This window comes from Anomaloglossus baeobatrachus, chromosome 9, assembly GCF_048569485.1.
Source record: "Anomaloglossus baeobatrachus isolate aAnoBae1 chromosome 9, aAnoBae1.hap1, whole genome shotgun sequence".
Classification (NCBI taxonomy): Eukaryota; Metazoa; Chordata; class Amphibia; order Anura; family Aromobatidae; genus Anomaloglossus; species Anomaloglossus baeobatrachus.
Genome location: NC_134361.1, coordinates 96,376,694 through 96,395,036, shown reverse-complemented (window position 1 = coordinate 96,395,036; position 18,343 = coordinate 96,376,694).

The following is an 18,343-nucleotide window of genomic DNA, read 5'->3' as shown; positions in this document are numbered from 1 at the left end:
GAAGCTAAATCAGAATGTGTTACTTGATGATTTTGCTTTTTCGAGCTGAAAAATTCACATGAAGAATGCTTCAATGTTCTTGACATTTTTATTGTCTTTTTTTACGTGTGCGGATGTTTTATTCTACTTCATTTTTATTATATAGCATTTTTTTTCATCCAGAATTCTCTGAATCTTTTCAATTGACCTTTTGCTTATTTTTCATGCTGAAAAATTCTGCACGATATTCATTAGAGGCATGTTTCTCATTGAAATAAATACAATTCTTATTAGAACAAGATTTTGTGTGGATTTTTTAGCAAAATGTTTTCACATCATCTATGTCAATAACTATGTGAGCAAATGTATTACATATGTCATCCTTTGTATTGTGAAGAGGGAAATCTGCAATGAATTTCAGAAATAAAAAAATTAACATTCTGTGGATTTACCACAGAACTTTTCTTCAACATGTAGATGAGAGTTTTTTAAAATGTCATTTACTTAGCTGATAATGTATTTCATTTCAACAATCTGCATGAAAATTCACAAGGGTCACATGTATTTTGCCTAGCATGTCACCCTATGCATTGTCGAAGTGAATTCAGTAATGAATATCAGCAGCAAAAATTGATATGGAATAGATTTTAAAGGCAACCTGACAAAAGAATTTTGCTGCCTAAACCATAAGAAAACATAGTTTAAAAATCCAGCCAGAGATGATGCGTCTTGGATGACTAGTCCAAGAGGCAAGTCCCCATCGGCTTCTTCCCACCCTGCACTCTATGACTGACTGGTCTCTCCTTATATTCAGATGTAGGAAGAAACCCCTCCAGAGTAAAACTTACATGGTTACAATTATGAACTGCAATCAGTATAAATCTCATTTTAGGTGTCCTTTAAAATCAGCTCTGAAGATCAGTTTACATGTGTAGGTGAAATTTTGTTCAACTGGTTTGTATTCTTTTGTGGATTTTCAATGTTCTGCATGCTCTTTGTGTATTGTTTATCAGGTTGGTGAGGAATGGAGTTATCTATAATTTAGGGGAACTATAGAGAGCTCCAACAATAAGGCCAGAGTCACACTTGCGAGTCACTCGCGAAGCTCACATCACATCACCCGACACGGCCACACACTCTCCTGACAGGAGCGAATTAGCTGTATGTATTTCTATCAATCCACAATATCCACATATTGCTACCTTGTAGACAACATCCTATATATATAAACCAATAGTAATCTCACCAGAAATCACTATGATGCTTTAAATGTCATAAAACTTGCTTTATTAATACATCTTATTTAAAAAACAGAAAAAATGACAATATTTTGGCTTGGCACGAAATAGGGCAGTGGAGATCACAAATGCGTCCCCCCTACACAAAAGGGAGAGATGGGTACGGGCATATCAGGCCCATCTGAAAGTTAATTGTACCATAGTTAGCAGACTATACAGATTAGTCCCATAAATGTACTTCAGCAATATATCAACAGAACCAAGCTGAAGGGCTGGAAAAATACATTTACTTGTCCACCCAGACAAAACATATATCCCGGCTGCGGGAGGATTCTCCAGAATCTAAAGTAACCAGATTTCTATAAGTAATAAATATTCTACCGCAACCTTAGGGCTTCATATGGGTGAGCAACCAAATTAGCCCTCTGTTATCAGCCACTGATCAATTCACCAAGGGTAGGCAAAAAATTAATACCCGCTCTTACAATGATGACCCGAGGTCTGTGAACTAGTAGGCCCGGGTATATCCGTCTACCTGCATCCAGGAGCATATAAGTATGGAACAAATCTTTCCCCACTGGGGCCGGAGTCTTATAAAGTTACACCGGTACCTTATTCAAGCTCCCTACGCAGGGGGACAGACCCATCGGCCACTCGGTCACATACACACAATTACATGCTGTATACAGACTAATCACAAACCTGACAGATGGTACCAATATATGCCTGCAGCCACCATGCCTCAATGCGTTCCACGTACTGCTTCTTCGGGAGGCAGGTGTACTTACTGTAGGGCTGTGAGGTCTATTTATACATGGGTATAATGCAAAATTACTCCCAGGTGTTATAAAGTCCTGCCGCTATCCAAACACATGTTTTCACGGCGCCATGACGGAGGGATGTGTCTAAGTAATGCGATGCCTGTTCCGGCCGTGTCAGTGCACTGCCTACCGCGACGGCCATGGCAACGCGATGCAACAGCCATCGCACATGCGCAGTACCCCGACGCTTCGGCCGTACAGGGGCATCGCTCATCCACCGCCCAGCTTTGCCGCGCACAGCATGTGTTGATACCGCGGCTCCCTGTTGTAAACTTTTTTCGGGAGTTTGCTCAGATCATTCCCATAACTATATTCAGACAATTGGTAAGTGTATAAAAACCATATCTTAATGGACTCATAGGTAACCATGTGGATTACGTCCTCTGCAGGGAGCTCATCACAATTTCTTTTTTCCTTTTTAAAAAAGCTTGCTGCAGAGGAGATCCATCAATAAGATTCCCATCCAACAATAATTCATCTTATCACCAATATTTAACCACTCCAAGGGTACATTCCAGGCAACCATGCATATACATAAACAGTTATAAATTAATTTTTAGACAATATACATGCATAATGCAATCCATAATCCAAACCCACATTAGAGATACACATGGTGCCAAGAATACCCATCCCTTACATCAATCCAGGATATAAGGGTAATTGCATTGATCATAAATAATACCCATATATAATACACCCCATAATCCAAGATCAGTGGCAAGATACAAGTGATGCTAAAAATATACAGTTGATGTCAATCAAATCGGCCCAGAATATTTCAAGATGTAAATGCCTCATGAGTCTCTCAATTGACGCGCTCCATGCTTCCTTAATTCTTATTGCGTTGCACATATCCATGATGCATGTCCGTTTTGTCCTCTAATGATAATATTTCGCCGCCTCCAGCACCCTTTCTTCTCCATAAAGATATTATAGATCAAACATATGTACTCTAAAAAACTCAAATAGAGAAGAAAAAAAGGTATTAGTACACCCGAACAGAACACCAATTTAACCCTGTGTTCAACCTTCTTTGTCAACTTTTTTAAAAAACCATATAAAATACAAAATAAAAAACATCTCTGATAGAGAAATTTACAGTTTAAAGAAAGGCGCTAAAGCCGAATGACTCATTTAAGCCGTCTGGGGATACTGTGCCCAGCCGGTATATCCACCGGCTCTCAAATTGGGCCAGGGTTTTACCTACATCCCCGCCACGCACATTCACCTTGAGCTGATCAATTGCTTTGACTCTAAGGTGTCTAGAGTCAGAATTGTGGAAATCCTTAAAGTGACGTGGTATTGTTTTTAATTTCTCATTACTCAGAGCCTCCTTAGAGTGTTTGATATCCCTGACATGTTCCCCCACCCGAGTCCTAAGTTCTCGGGTGGTCATGCCAATATAATATAACTCACATGGGCAGGAGGCCTGGTAAATCACAGCTTTTGAGGTACAGCTTAAATACAGTCTGAAGTCATATTCTTTATTATTTCTAGTGCCCCTGAAAGTTTGGGCTTTGCGCATATTCGCGCAAGGCCTGCATAGGCCACACGGGAAGAAGCCTGTAATACCTGTTTTGCTTTGACTGTTTTTTCCAGACCCATAATGACTATGGACCAAATGGTCCTTAATATTCCTAGCCCTTCTTGCTGTTATGAGCCGGTATGGTGACAGGTTTTTACACAGGATCGGGTCAGTCTTCAAGATGTCCCAATGTCTCCTGAGTAGAGATGAGCGAACCAGCCGTGGTTCGGCTCGAGTTCGGTTCGTCGAACGGAGGTCCCATTCGAGTTCGGTTCGGCGAACGTTCGACGAACCACTCGAACCGCATAGGAAGCAATGGCAGGCAATCACAAACACCTAAAAACACCTAGAAAACACTCTCAAAGGTGTTCAAAAGGTGACAAACAACTCACAACACAACACAAACACATGGGAAAGTGACAAGGTCATAAACTCATGCGAAAACAAAAGAGCAGGACACGGAAAAAGAGGAGGAGACACAGATATAAGCATGGCACGCCCTTCTAAAATCATGTAAAACACCGCAAGGTGACTCCAAGCGGAGTCTCCCTTTTTTCCAAAAATTGGGCCACACACACACCCACCTCTTCAGTGGCAGCACTTGTGCCCCAGTTGAACACTTCACAGCTAGATTTGCATCAAGCACAATCAAAAATACGCCATACTTAACCGTTCCCAGGATGACCCCGGGTTAGGTAGCAAAGTCTTTGCTGAACCATGACTTGTTCATCTTGGCTCCTTTTAAAAAACACAGCAAGCAAGGGTTACTCCAAGCGGAGTCTCCCTTTTTTTCAAAAAATTGGGCCCCACACACACCCACCCCTTCAGTGGCAGCACTTGTGCCCCAGTTGTACACTTCACAGCTAGATTTGCATCAAGCACATTCAAAAATACGCCATACTTAACCGTCCCCAGGAGGACACCGGGGTAGGTAGCTAAGTCTTTCCTGATCCCAGCTCTGTTCATCTTGGCTCCTTTTAAAAAACACAGCAAGCAAGGGTTACTCCAAGCGGAGTCTCCCTTTTTTCCAAAAATTGGGCCACACAGACACTCACCCCTACAGTGGCTGCACTTGTGCCCTAATTGTACACTTCACAGGTAGATTTGCATCAAGCACAATCAAAAATACGCCATACTTAACCGTTCCCAGAATCGCACCGGGGTAGGTAGCAAAGTCTTTGCTGAACAATGACTTGTTCATCTTGGCTCCTTTTTAAAAACACTTCAAGCAAGGGTTACTCCAAGCAGAGTCTCCCTTTTTCACAAAAATTGGGCCACACAGACACCCCTTCAGTGGCAGCAGTTGTGCCCCAGTTGTACACTTCACAGGTAGATTTGCATCAAGCACATTCAAAAATACGCCATACTTAACCGTTCCCAGGATGACCCTGGGGTAGGTAGCAAAGTGTTTGCTGAACCATGACTTGTTCATCTTGGCTCCTTTTAAAAAACACAGCAAGCAAGGGTTTCTCCAAGCGGAGTCTCCCTTTTTTTCAAAAAATTGGGCCCCACACACACCCACCCCTTCAGTGGCAGCACTTGTGCCCCAGTTGTACACTTCACAGCTAGATTTGCATCAAGCACATTCAAAAATACGCCATACTTAACCGTCCCCAGGAGGACACCGGGGTAGGTAGCTAAGTCTTTCCTGATCCCAGCTCTGTTCATCTTGGCTCCTTTTAAAAAACACAGCAAGCAAGGGTTACTCCAAGCGGAGTCTCCCTTTTTTCCAAAAATTGGGCCACACAGACACTCACCCCTACAGTGGCTGCACTTGTGCCCTAATTGTACACTTCACAGGTAGATTTGCATCAAGCACAATCAAAAATACGCCATACTTAACCGTTCCCAGAATCGCACCGGGGTAGGTAGCAAAGTCTTTGCTGAACAATGACTTGTTCATCTTGGCTCCTTTTTAAAAACACTTCAAGCAAGGGTTACTCCAAGCAGAGTCTCCCTTTTTTACAAAAATTGGGCCACACAGACACCCCTTCAGTGGCAGCACTTGTGCCCCAGTTGTACACTTCACAGGTAGATTTGCATCAAGCACATTCAAAAATACGCCATACTTAACCGTTCCCAGGATGACCCTGGGGTAGGTAGCAAAGTGTTTGCTGAACCATGACTTGTTCATCTTGGCTCCTTTTAAAAAACACAGCAAGCAAGGGTTTCTCCAAGCGGAGTCTCCCTTTTTTTTCAAAAAATTGGGCCCCACACACACCCACCCCTTCAGTGGCAGCACTTGTGCCCTAGTTTCAAACAGGATGTTTTGATTTGCATCAAGCACATTCCAAATCCACAAGCATTTACTCTCCCCAGGATGACACAGGGGTAGTAAATTCCTTCTGGATCCATGACTTGTTCATTTTGATGAACGTTAGTCTGTCCACATTGTCACTGGACAGACGCGTGCGCTTATCTGTCAGCACACACCCAGCAGCACTGAAGACACGTTCAGAGACAATGCTGGCAGCTGGACACGACAAAATCTCCAAGGCGTAAGTTGAGAGCTCTGGCCATTTTTCAAGATTTGAAGCCCAAAATGAGCAAGGCTCCATTTGCAAAGTCATGGCATCGATGTTCATTTGGAGATACTCTTGTATCATCCTCTCCAGCCGTTGACTATGTGTCAGACTTGTTGTCTCTGGTGGCCTTGCAATGGAGGGTCTAAAAAAATTATGAAAAGATTCAATAAAATTGCTGTTACCAGCACTAGTTACGGTGCTACTGGTACGGGTAGACTGTTGAAGATGACGAAACCGTCCCATGTTTGTCAAGTTACAACTGGGAGATTAACTCCCTGCACCTGCACGGTTGTTTGGTGGAAAAGCCGACCTACGATCGAGTAACAGCTTCTGCTGATACTCCTGCATACGTGCGTCCCTTTCTATTGCTGGAATTATGTCACAAAATTTGGACTTGTACCGGGGATCTAATAGTGTGGCAAGCCAGTAGTCATCATCACTTCTAATTTTGACAATACAAGGGTCATGTTGGAGGTAGTGCAGCAAGAAGGCACTCATGTGTCTTGCGCAGCCATGCGGACCAAGTCCACGCTGTGTTTGTGGCATAGAGGTGCTAACCGTTCTTTCTTCCTCTGACATCTCTCCCCAACCTCTTTCAACTGAAACTTGACTAAGGTCTCCCTCATCTGCTGAGTCTTCCATATCCATGGACAGTTCGTCCTCCATTTCTTCATGTTCTCCTGCACCTTCCTCAACATTTCGCCTGCTACCATGCGCCCTTGTTGATCCCTGTCCCCCATGGTCCCATGCCTGCTGCGTTGGTGATGATGAACGTCTGGACCTTGGTGATGTTGTTGTGTCTTGCGCATATGAATCCTCCTGTAGTTCCTCCCCTTCCTGTTGTCACACCCCCTGACCCCGAATAGTGTTTAGCGTGTGCTCCAGCATGTAAATGACTGGAATTGTCATGCTGATAATGGCATTGTCAGCGCTAAACATATTCGTCGGCATGTCGAAACTGTGCAGAAGGGTGCATAGGTCCTTGATTTGAGACCACTCCATCAGGGTGATCTTCCCCACCTCTGCATCTCGTTGGCCCAGGCTATACGTCATGACGTATTGCACCAGGGCTCGGCAGTGCTGCCACAGTCGCTGTAACATGTGGAGAGTCGAATTCCAGCGTGTCGGCACATCGCATTTCAGGCGATGAACTGGCAGGCCGAAAGACTTCTGGAGCGATGCAAGTTGCCCAGCAGCGGTGGTTGAACGGCAGAAGTGAGCAGACATTTTTCGTGCCCTGTTCAGAAGGCCTGAATAGGATAACTGTGAACACAGCTCCGCCCCTTTCGGCCATGTTTTTTCCATCTCCTATATAAGAAAGTCCTTAGTTACCCCTCTCCACCCATAGCAGTTTTTAATTGCAATGAGATGACACACAGTTAGGGTCATAGAGCTAGGGACCCCAATATAGAGATATACCTTGACGAGGTCTTGGGGCTCAGTTACATTGATCAATGCGATTGCTAAATATCTCCTTTTTCCTAATATTCATGGCAGGTATGCAATTCATTATTCACATGTTCAAATTAGCAAGTAGCATTTTTCATTGTATATTCCAATATTTTTCCATATGCTCGAGGCATTATACCATTATCTAAGTTTGCTTTTCAGAAGGCCATCTAGGCCGGGATAGTGTGTTAAAAATTGCTGGACAACAAGGTTCAACACGTGAGCCATACAAGGCACGTGTGTCACCTTGCCCAGGCGAAGGGCCGCACCCAGGTTTGCAGCATTGTCGCACACGGCCCTACCAGGCTGCAGGTTGAGTGGAGACAACCATTTATTAAACTCAGTCTCCAGAGCTGCCCACAGCTCAGCCGCTGTGTGACTCCTATTTCCAAGACATTTCAAGCTAAAGACCGCCTGATGCCATTGCGCTCTGCTGCCAGCATAGTAATGAGGGGTGCGTGATTCCTTCTGCGCAGTGAGAACCCTGGTGGCCTGACCAGGCAGGCTTGGGGCGAAGGTGGAGGAGGCAGAAGCAGTGGCGGAACTTGGACAGACAGAGGATTGACACACAAATCGTGGGGACGGCAAGACTTGTGCAACAGACCCTTCACCATCTATCACCATAGGTACCCAGTGCCCAGTCAGCGACATGTAACCTCCCTGTCCATGCTTACTGGTCCAAGTATCGGTGGTGAAATGCACGCGTTCACACACAGAGTTTCTCAAGAAAGCGGCGATGTGTGCGACATGCTGGTGTAGCGCGGGCACAACTTTCTTAGAGAATTAGTGGCGACTGGACATCTGGTACTGGGGCACAGCGACAGACATAAGGTCTCTAAAATCCTGTGTGTCCACCAGGCGGAAAGGCAGCATTTCGGTAGCCAAGAGCTTACAGAGGGATAAAGTCAACCTCTTAGCTTTGTCATGGGTCGCAGGAAATGGCCTTTTATTTGTCCACATCTGAGGGACAGAGATCTGGCTGCTGTGTGTAGACGGTGTTGAGTAGGGTGTCCCTGGAAAAATGCAGGTTTGTGAGGAAAGTGCAGACGTAGACATGATGTTGCCTTCATCCAACGTTGGTGCTATCGATGTCTGAGAGAGCTGTACACACGCACTTGTTTCCCCTTCCAAACCAACTGACGACCTACCAAGCAAACTGCCTGTTGTGGTTACAGTGGTGGAAGTTGTGCGTGGAAAACCAGGTGTGACAGCTGTCCCCACAGTCCTAGAAGATGAAGAGCGCATCAAAAATAGCAACAAGAAGAGGAGATAAAAACTCCCCCAAAAATGTATTATAAAATGTACTCACAGCAAAAAAGGGCAACCAGTGCAGTTAGCCCAGGCCAACACAACTAATGCACAAACAGGATGTAGGGACCCGCAAGCGTGAGGATCCGTGATGAGGATTGTGGGCTTACGTACATTGGCCAATTTACAAACTAATACCTCACATATATTTTTTATATGTATTTTTTGCACATTGATTATGCGGGGTGCAGCCGGGCCTCTTAATACGGCCGTGCATAGTGGAATTTCTGTCCCTTGCGTGCTGCAGTGAGTAGTGTCCGAGTAACCCGCCTAATCTAATAGTAAGGGCGTGGTAATAGGTTGCTGGCTGGACACCATGCGCATACAAGTGTGAACAGTGCCCTATGCGCGCCACTAGTGTGCAATTTACCTTTCACCTGTGAAGTGTCCATCATGTTGAGAGGCTTGTCTGCATCCTGTTTGTGCATTAGTTGTGTTGGCCTGGGCTAACTGCACTGGTTGCCCTTTTTTGCTGTGTGTACAAGATGAAGAGCGCGCAGATGCACTGGAAGGGGCAGGCGGTGGATGGTTCTCTCCGCTAGGCCGCATTGCAGCACGGTGAGCTTCCCACTGGGACATATGATATTTATTCATGTGACGATTCATGGAAGAAGTTGTCAAACTGCTGAGGTTTTGCCCTCTACTAACAGAATCACGACAAATTTTACAGATCACATAATTTGGGCGATCTTTTGCTATGTCAAAAAAGGACCAGGCTAGGCAAGGCTTAGAGGGCATGCGACCTGCTGATCCACTCCGACTAGTGCTCAGAGGCAGAGTGGTGGCTGAGGATGCAGTTGTAGACGTGCTACCAGTGCTCCGACTCTGTCCAGGAAGGCGCAAGGTAACTTCGTCGTCGGTTGCATCCGCCTCCACCGCCTCTGTTGACCTCCTCGAGTGCCTGACTGTGGGTTGACAGTAGGTGGGATCTAGAACTTCCTCATCAATTGTTGTGTTTGCACTCCCCTCACCCTCACCCTCTTCTTGCCCTGACCGAATATTTAAGTTGTCATCCCAATCTGGTATCTGCGTCTCATCATCATCAGTATGTTCCTCATTGTCTTTAACAACAGGTGTTACAGTTTGTGAAAAAGGGTCAACCTTATGCTCAGAAACTTGGTCCTCATGGCCTGAATCAGAGTCACAAAGGTTCTGGGAATCACTGCAGACCATTTCCCGGTCTGTACTCACTGTTGCTTGGGAGCAGACTTCTGATTCCCCATGCTATAGTGTGACTGAACAGCTCTGCAGACTCAGCCATCTCAGTTCCACCATACTGTGCAGGGCGGATGGAGACTTCAGAGCTGGGAGAAAGCAAGTGTGATTGGGCTGACAACTCAGAGGATTGGTGTTTTTTGGATGCGGTAGTTGAGGTGGCGGAGAGGGCACTTGTTGGACCACTTGAGATCCATTCAAGCATTTTCCTTTTTTGGCCATCATCTACCTTTGTTCCAGTTGTTTGTGTCCGTAAAAAAGGGAGCTCATCGGATTGTCCACGGTAAGTAGTAGACATCTTACTTTTGCTGGAAGATGGTCTATCTTCAGCAGATGTTAATGGAGCTTTGCCACCTTCCCCACGGACAAACCCTTTTTTTCCTTTTCCAACACGCCTCTTCCCCTTTCCACCAGCATCTGTCATTTTGCCACTCATTTTGATTGCGACAAGATTGTGCACTTAAAATGTGGTAGTAAAAATTGAGAGGTGGTGTAGATTTCAGCGGTGGTCTAGCTTTATTAACAGCAGAATAAACAACAATAATTATCCCTGACAATGCAACTACGGCCCTTAAACTGGCAGCATAGTTTGCTAGTATAATGGCTTAGTAACAATGAGTTTGAGTGTGCAATGCAGTAGTGCTGCAAATAGCTTTGCACCAGTGGGACAATAATGAAGTCCAACTGCCACTTTTAGGATGCCACTAAGTTTCCTCAGTGTTTGCTAGTATAATGGCTTAGTAACAATGAGTTTGAGTGTGCAATGCAGTGGTGCTGCAAATAGCTTTGCACCAGTGGGACAATAATGAAGTCCAACAGCCACGTTTAGGATGCCACTAAGTTTCCTCAGTGTTTGCTAGTATAATGGCTTAGTAACAATGAGTTTGAGTGTGCAATGCAGAGGTGGTGCACATAGATTTGCACCAGTGGGACACTAATGGAAGTCCAACAGCCACTTTTAGGATGCCACTAAGTGTCCTCAGTGTTTGCTAGTATAATGGCTTAGTAACAATGAGTTTGAGTGTGCAATGCAGAGATGCTGCACATAGATTTGCACCATTGGGACACTAATGGAAGTCAAACAGCCACTTTTAGGATGCCACTAAGTTTCCTCAGTGTTTGCTAGTATAATGGCTTAGTAACAATGAGTTTGAGTGTGCAATGCAGAGGTGCTGCACATAAATTTGCACCAGTGGGACAATAATGAAGTCCAACAGCCACTTTTAGGATGCCACTAAGTTCCCTCAGTGTTTGCTAGTATAATGGCTTAGTAACAATGAGTTTGAGTGTGCAATGCAGACGTGCTGCAAATATCTTTGCACTAGTGGGACAATAATGAAGTCCAACAGCCACCTTTAGGATGCCACTAAGTTTCCTCAGTGTTTGCTAGTATAATGGCTTAGTACCAATGAGTTTGAGTGTGCAATGCAGAGGTGCTGCACATAGATTTGGACTAGTGGGACAATAATGAAGTCCAACAGCCACTTTTAGGATGCCACTAAGTTTCCTCAGTGTTTGCTAGTATAATGGCTTAGTAACAATGAGTTTGAGTGTGCAAAGGGCAGGAGGGTACAGTGGCAGGGTTGTGGGTCTGGGTAGAGGAAAGGAAGCCTCCCTTTCTATCCCTCCTAATGGGGAAATGCAGCGAGGAAATCCCTGACCTTAGCTACACAGACGCTGTCATCTTGTGTAGCTGTTAAACTCTGTTTTCATGGACCTGACTGTCACCTATGGCTCTGACCCTGCCGGTATTAGCCCTTACAAGGGCTGAAAGAAACTTCTATCCCTATTCTGTATAGCGCTGTGTATAGAGCGTACACAGCAGTATCGGAGACAGGAGCTACGCCAGCGGTGACTGACACCAAGACGCAGAAGGCAGATAATGGCGTGCTGGAGGAAAATGTCCGTTTTTATAATGCAGGGACATGTGACATGGACATCCTATCACACATGCCGTTGCTTCTCTGGCTAAAAGTCCACTTAGCTGTGTGTGTGTCTGGGATTGGCTGACATGCTGGCCCGCCCCACTAGTACTACACGCGCGCGCTTAGGGAAGGAAGACAAGGAAAAAAAAAAATGGCGATCGCCATTATCCAAACAGCAGTGATCTGAATGCGCTGTTCCCGCACACTATACGCTAAAATTTCATAATAGTGTCAGTCACAGAGTGACTTACACTATTACAGCGGAAAGCCAGCTAGTAATTAGCTTGTCTTTTTGCTGCTAGAACCGTTCTCGAATGTATCTAGAACTATCGAGCTTTAGCAAAAAGCTCGAGTTCTAGTTCGATCTAGAACAGCCCCCAAAATCACTCGAGCCGCGAACTGGAGAACTTCGAACCACGAACCACGCTCAACTCTACTCCTGATGATCCCACCCATATCCTTCCACCGGTTGTTATATGTTGTAATTAATCTTACTCCACCGTCCTTACAGGGACTAGATTGTAGATAATTGGGATACAGCAGAGAATGTCTAGTATGGGATTTTGCCCGATCCATGCCACGCTTAATCATTCTTCAGCTATACCCCCGATGTAAAAATCTATCCGTTAAGTCCTCAGCTTTTTTCGAGACGGCTGTCTCGGAGGAACAGATCCTCCTGGCTCTAAGAAACTGGGCTACAGGAATGCTCCTGATGGTAGCAGGGGTATGGGAAGATTGAGCATGAAGGAATGCATTAGTGGCTGTAGGCTTTCTATACACTTCCGTATCCAGGGTACCATTCTTTGTTACAGTGATTTTAATATTTAAAAAATCCATTTCCCAGCCACTTTTATAAGTTAGAAAGACATTGATCGAGTTCTGATTGAGTCTGTCTACAAATTTGCCTAAGTCCATGGGAGACCCGTCCCACAGAAACCAGACGTCGTCGATGTATCTCATCCAGTTATGTACTTTACAGATATCGACGTCTGGCTTTGTTAGGAAGATCTGCCTCTCCCACGCTCCCAAAAACAAATTTGCATAGGCCGGGGCCTATGTATTTCTATGCAGTTGAGATGCGCCTGTCCAGAGAGCGGCACACCGTGTCCAGTGATGCGAACCTCGCGAGTGTCATCCGGGAGTCATTCGCAAGTGTGATTCCGGACTAAGTATTGTGAATGGTGGTCAGAGGGCAACTTCAATATTAAAAACGGATATCCCATGTATGCGACAAGAATTGTATCTGTGAGCTATCTGCTTAAAAATCATGAACCCATTAATTGTATTGTGGCATGTGTGATTGATGATGGCCTTTCTGGTTTTTAGCTGCATTGTCTGGCCTTTTCCTTATTCAGTAAATTTTATTAGTTACTAGCTGTAGTACCAGGCGTTGCCGGGGATAGTAACCAAGTGTCTTTCTGACTCTCTCCCACTCTCACTCTCCTAAACTTTCACTGTTCCTGTTTGTTGCCCTCTCTGTCTGTCTCTGTCTCCCTGTCTCTGTCTCCCTGTTTCTGTCTCCCTCTCTGTCTGTGTCTCTCTTTCTCTATTTCGCCACCGAAATCAAGTTACCGCACATATAAACTGTCTTATACTAAGAATGACCTTTGTTGCCTATAGCAACCAATCACAGCTCCTATTAATGACCTGTAATTCCCAGCTCCATTCACTGTAAGCAGTTTTTTTGGCAAATAACTATAAAGTGCGGGGTTAAATTCTCCCCTCAAAACATAGTCTATGACGTTCCCTGAGTCAAATGAGGCATCTGTGCAAAATGTTGTGATTGTAAATGCAACGGTGCGGATTTCTTTAACGGACATAAATACACACACACACAGCTTTGTATCTTAGATTTCTTGTCTAAAAAATATTGTGCTTTAAATCATTCACCCATATTAGCACATTTGCTTATAGAAGTGGTGGTCTTATTTTATTTCAATATAGTTGTATGCTGGGCCAGAATTATAATTTCTTCCAGTGGATGAAAGGTATTTTAGTCAGGCGTTGACCACTGACCACACCTGTCAGAGATTACACTACATATTTATTTTTAGTAAGAAAAAAGGAATGAGACTTACCATAAGCAAATGTGCTCCAGGACTTGCAGGTGCTCGTGGTCCTCTAGATCGGCCAGGCTGGTATATAGCTGAGAAATGTGAAGAGTGGACCCAGCACCACAATTCAGTATATTAAAATATCAAAAATGTATTAGATATTAAAAAATCCAACGGATCCAAAACTTGAGAGAACATAAGGGCACCTTACACGTTTCAGACAACAAGTAAAAACTAGTCCTTAATCATAGGGGGCTATATATATATCAGACACGTTTTCAATACTCAAAGACAAACTCCCAAGTGAGCACCAGAGGACAAGGAAGGCCCATGCTCCTAGTTGCGGGCAGGATGAGACAGATCAGTTGAAAATATTGTTAATCAAATACTGACAACTAGCAAAAAACATGCATTTACATATGTGCGCATGTATACATATGTGTCCCCATGTGTATGGATATCAAAATTTAATATGTTAAATTTAGTATAATGAAAAAATATATATGTATGTATATATGGATATAAAAATGGAAATAAACAATTTTTATAATGTGATAACCACATATGGATACTCATGCAAACATATATACCCAAATATTTATTTTCAGCAATGGCTAGATCCTCAGAATTAGATATCATGCATTATACCATCAGACCACTCACTTTTCTCAGTCTTTCTTATTATCTCTTTGCTTCTCCCTGGGACCTGGATGTTGAAACTCAATAAAACCCTGTGAGATGACCATAAGCAATTCAAGGAATTGCAAGATTATCTGGTAGATTACATTAGGAGGAATGATACCTCTGACACTTCTACTCTATATCCTTTCAGAAGCAATAAGTGCTCCTGAGGGGTGAATTGATCACTTTAGGTTCTACAATGAAAAAAATGGAACTCTGCAAATCACTTCTCGCTCAAATCTCATCCCTGGAGAATACAAGAATAAGAAAAGAAAAGCCCAAATTGTTCAGAGAGATTTTTCTGAAATTTAGAATAAATAAAAGATTTACTAAATTTCATATTTATCAGAGCTTACCAAAAAAAGCACATATAAATTCTACACCATTAGCATAAAAGTAATCATTTGTTTTTCATTTTATTAATCTGTATAAATTCTGCACCAGAAACCCAACTGCCATGACATAATTGAGAATTTCACTTAAATTTCCTGTGATTTCCTCTCAAGGACAGAGTAACTTTCTAAAAAGTGATTTTGAGGACTATCACAAGGTGGCACTAGACACTACTTGTATGCAGTAAATGTAGAGGTAGTCAGACAGGCTGAGATCAGATGAGGTCAAGATACAAGCTGAAGGTCAGGGTTCCAAGAGAGTACGTACAAAATACCGGGAGCAGGCAGGGACATGGTCAGGAGGAAGTCCAAGGTCAGAAGCCGGGAAGTCAAAACAGAAAAAGGGAAGGACAGGCAGAGACAGGTAAACAGCAGTCCGGAGTCAAGAGACCAAGATCTGAACACTGAGCACCACGGGAGCTAACAGCACAACTGTAAACAGGAAGTATGGTTGGTGACATCCTGATGAAACAGAGCAATCACCAGGAAGGAGAAGCATCTGCGAGAACAGGACCAGCATGAAACCCAGTCCTTGGGAAACAACCAGCAGAGGATTCATCCTGCAATACGCTCTGCTTCATAGCAACATTTAACAGCTCAGCATAACGATACAGAATAGCAGAACGATACAGAATGTTCTGCACATCGGAATCATGACAACGATGAGCAAATTGATTTGATGCAAATTTATTTTGTGTTGAATTTTTAAGAATTCTCAAAACCCAATAAACTTGAACAAATTGCAATCTACAACTAAAATGTCAATTACCATATTATACATTGCTGAAGATTACATCAAAAAAACACCAAAAAGGAGCCAAGACAAATGATATGTGCACACACAGAATGTGGTGAGCCTTCCTCATAAAGATGGCTGCAGCCGAGGTGCAAGATGCTGATGTAACAGCCACTCAACCTCCACACTAGAGGGGAGGGGCGGCTGCTTAGCATAAGACATGCACACTAATAAGGCTTGCACTGGGAGCCCATCATATAATGAGTGAAATGCACAGTGTCTGAACTGTGACCTATAAATGACGCCAGAAACCCAGGTCAGGCAGGCTAAACAGCACTATATAGGTGCATCTCGCACGGATACACGAGATGCACAGTGTCTGAATAATGGCCTATAAATGACGCACAACACCAGGTCCAGGCGGGTCAGTTAGCACTATGAGTACATAACACATGACAGGCTCACCATTTAACCACCTGAATTCAAAAGGTCCACACACATCCTGCAAAAATGGATAAAATGTGCCATACCTCAAATAGTGAGATATTAGTTTATATTTTGGCCCAAAATATGTAAGCTCGCAATCCAGTTGTAGGGACTCGCAAGTGTGAGAATCCTTGACGAACGGATTGCGAGCTTACATATTTTGGGCCAAAATATAAACTAATATCTCACTATTTTATCCAGTTTTGCAGGATGTGTGTGGACCTTTTGAATTCAGGTGGTTAAATGGTGAGCCTGTCATGTGTTATGTACTCATAGTGCTAACTGACCCGCCTGGACCTGGTGTTGTGCGTCATTTATAGGCCATTATTCAGACACTGTACGTCTCGTGTATCCGTGCGAGATGCAACTATATAGTGCTGTTTAGCCCGCCTGACCTGGGTTTCTGGCGTCATTTATAGGTCACAGTTCAGACACTGTGCATTTCACTCATTATATGATGGGCTCCCAGTGCAAGCCTTATTAGTGAGCATGTCTTATGCTAAGCAGCCGCCCCTCCCCTCTAGCGTGGAGGTTGAGTGGCTGTGACATCAGCATCTTGCACCTTGGCTGCAGCCATCTTTATGAAGAAGGCTCACCACATTCTGTGTGTGCACATATCATTTGTCTTGGCTCCTTTTTGGTGTTTTTTTGATATAGTTCTTTGTGGTTTTTCTAACTAATTCAGTGTAGGGACTCGCAAGTGTGAGAATCCTTGATGAACTGATTGCGAGCTTACATATTTTGGGCCAAAATATAAACTAATATCTCACTATTTGAGGTATGGCACATTTTATCCATTTTTGCAGGATGTGTGTGGACCTTTTGAATTCAGGTGGTTAAATGGTGAGCCTGTCATGTGTTATGTACTCATAGTGCTAACTGACCCGCCTGGACCTGGTGTTGTGCGTCATTTATAGGCCATTATTCAGACACTGTGCGTCTCGTGTATCCGTGTGAGATGCACCTATATAGTGCTGTTTAGCCCGCCTGACCTAGGTTTCTGGCGTCATTTATAGGTCACAGTTCAGACACTGTGCATTTCACTCATTATATGATGGGCTCCCAGTGCAAGCCTTATTAGTGTGCATGTCTTATGCTAAGCAGCCGCCCCTCCCCTCTAGTGTGGAGGTTGAGTGGCTGTGACATCAGCATCTTGCACCTCGGCTGCAGCCATCTTTATGAGGAAGGCTCATCACATTCTGTGTGTGCACATATCATTTGTCTTGGCTCCTTTTTGGTGTTTTTTTGATATAGTTCTTTGTGGTTTTTCTGAAGATTACATCAGCCAGAAAAGGAGCACATGACCTTGGGTGGGCTTCCCCATAATATCTTGAAGCTATCAAATCACACGGTATAGAGACACTAATCACATTGAATGATCAAAGGCTGTGAAAAAGCAGAAGCAGGAAATTGAGAAGCCATTTTGTGGTGAATCTGGATATCAAGTATGTAGCACAGCTCAAAGTTTAGTGACAGGAGTAGGGCAAGAATGTTATAAAACACTGAAAAATTTAACAGATAGAGTGTGTCCAGCACAGCAGTTAAGAAGATTAGAACATCAGAAAATAAAATAGTGTCATATGTATATGTGGCGTCCTGTGCCAAGTCGCCACAAATATTATCACACAATTACATGTGTATTTCTATTTGTATGACATGTATTGTAAGCCTTAATGATAATATGTGAGATGAGATCCAGCGCAGGAAAGAAGGCACTCTTCAATATAAATTTACATATGGTTTATTCCATGTGCACACGTATGAAGGTAGGTACAGACAGCCCCTGAGCAGGGGAAAAATGACTAGCGACGCGTTTCGACCGTATTACACGGTCTTAGTCATGTAACTGACAAATCTAAGTGCAGAGTTTAAAAAGACATTCATTCACATTATAATGAGCACACATGTGGAGTGACCGATGATGCAGCTCCTGTTGTTAACTCTTTCTTGCCTTCATTATACTTCACAGTCTAATTCATTACAGGCTTGAGTTGGTAGGGATCTAT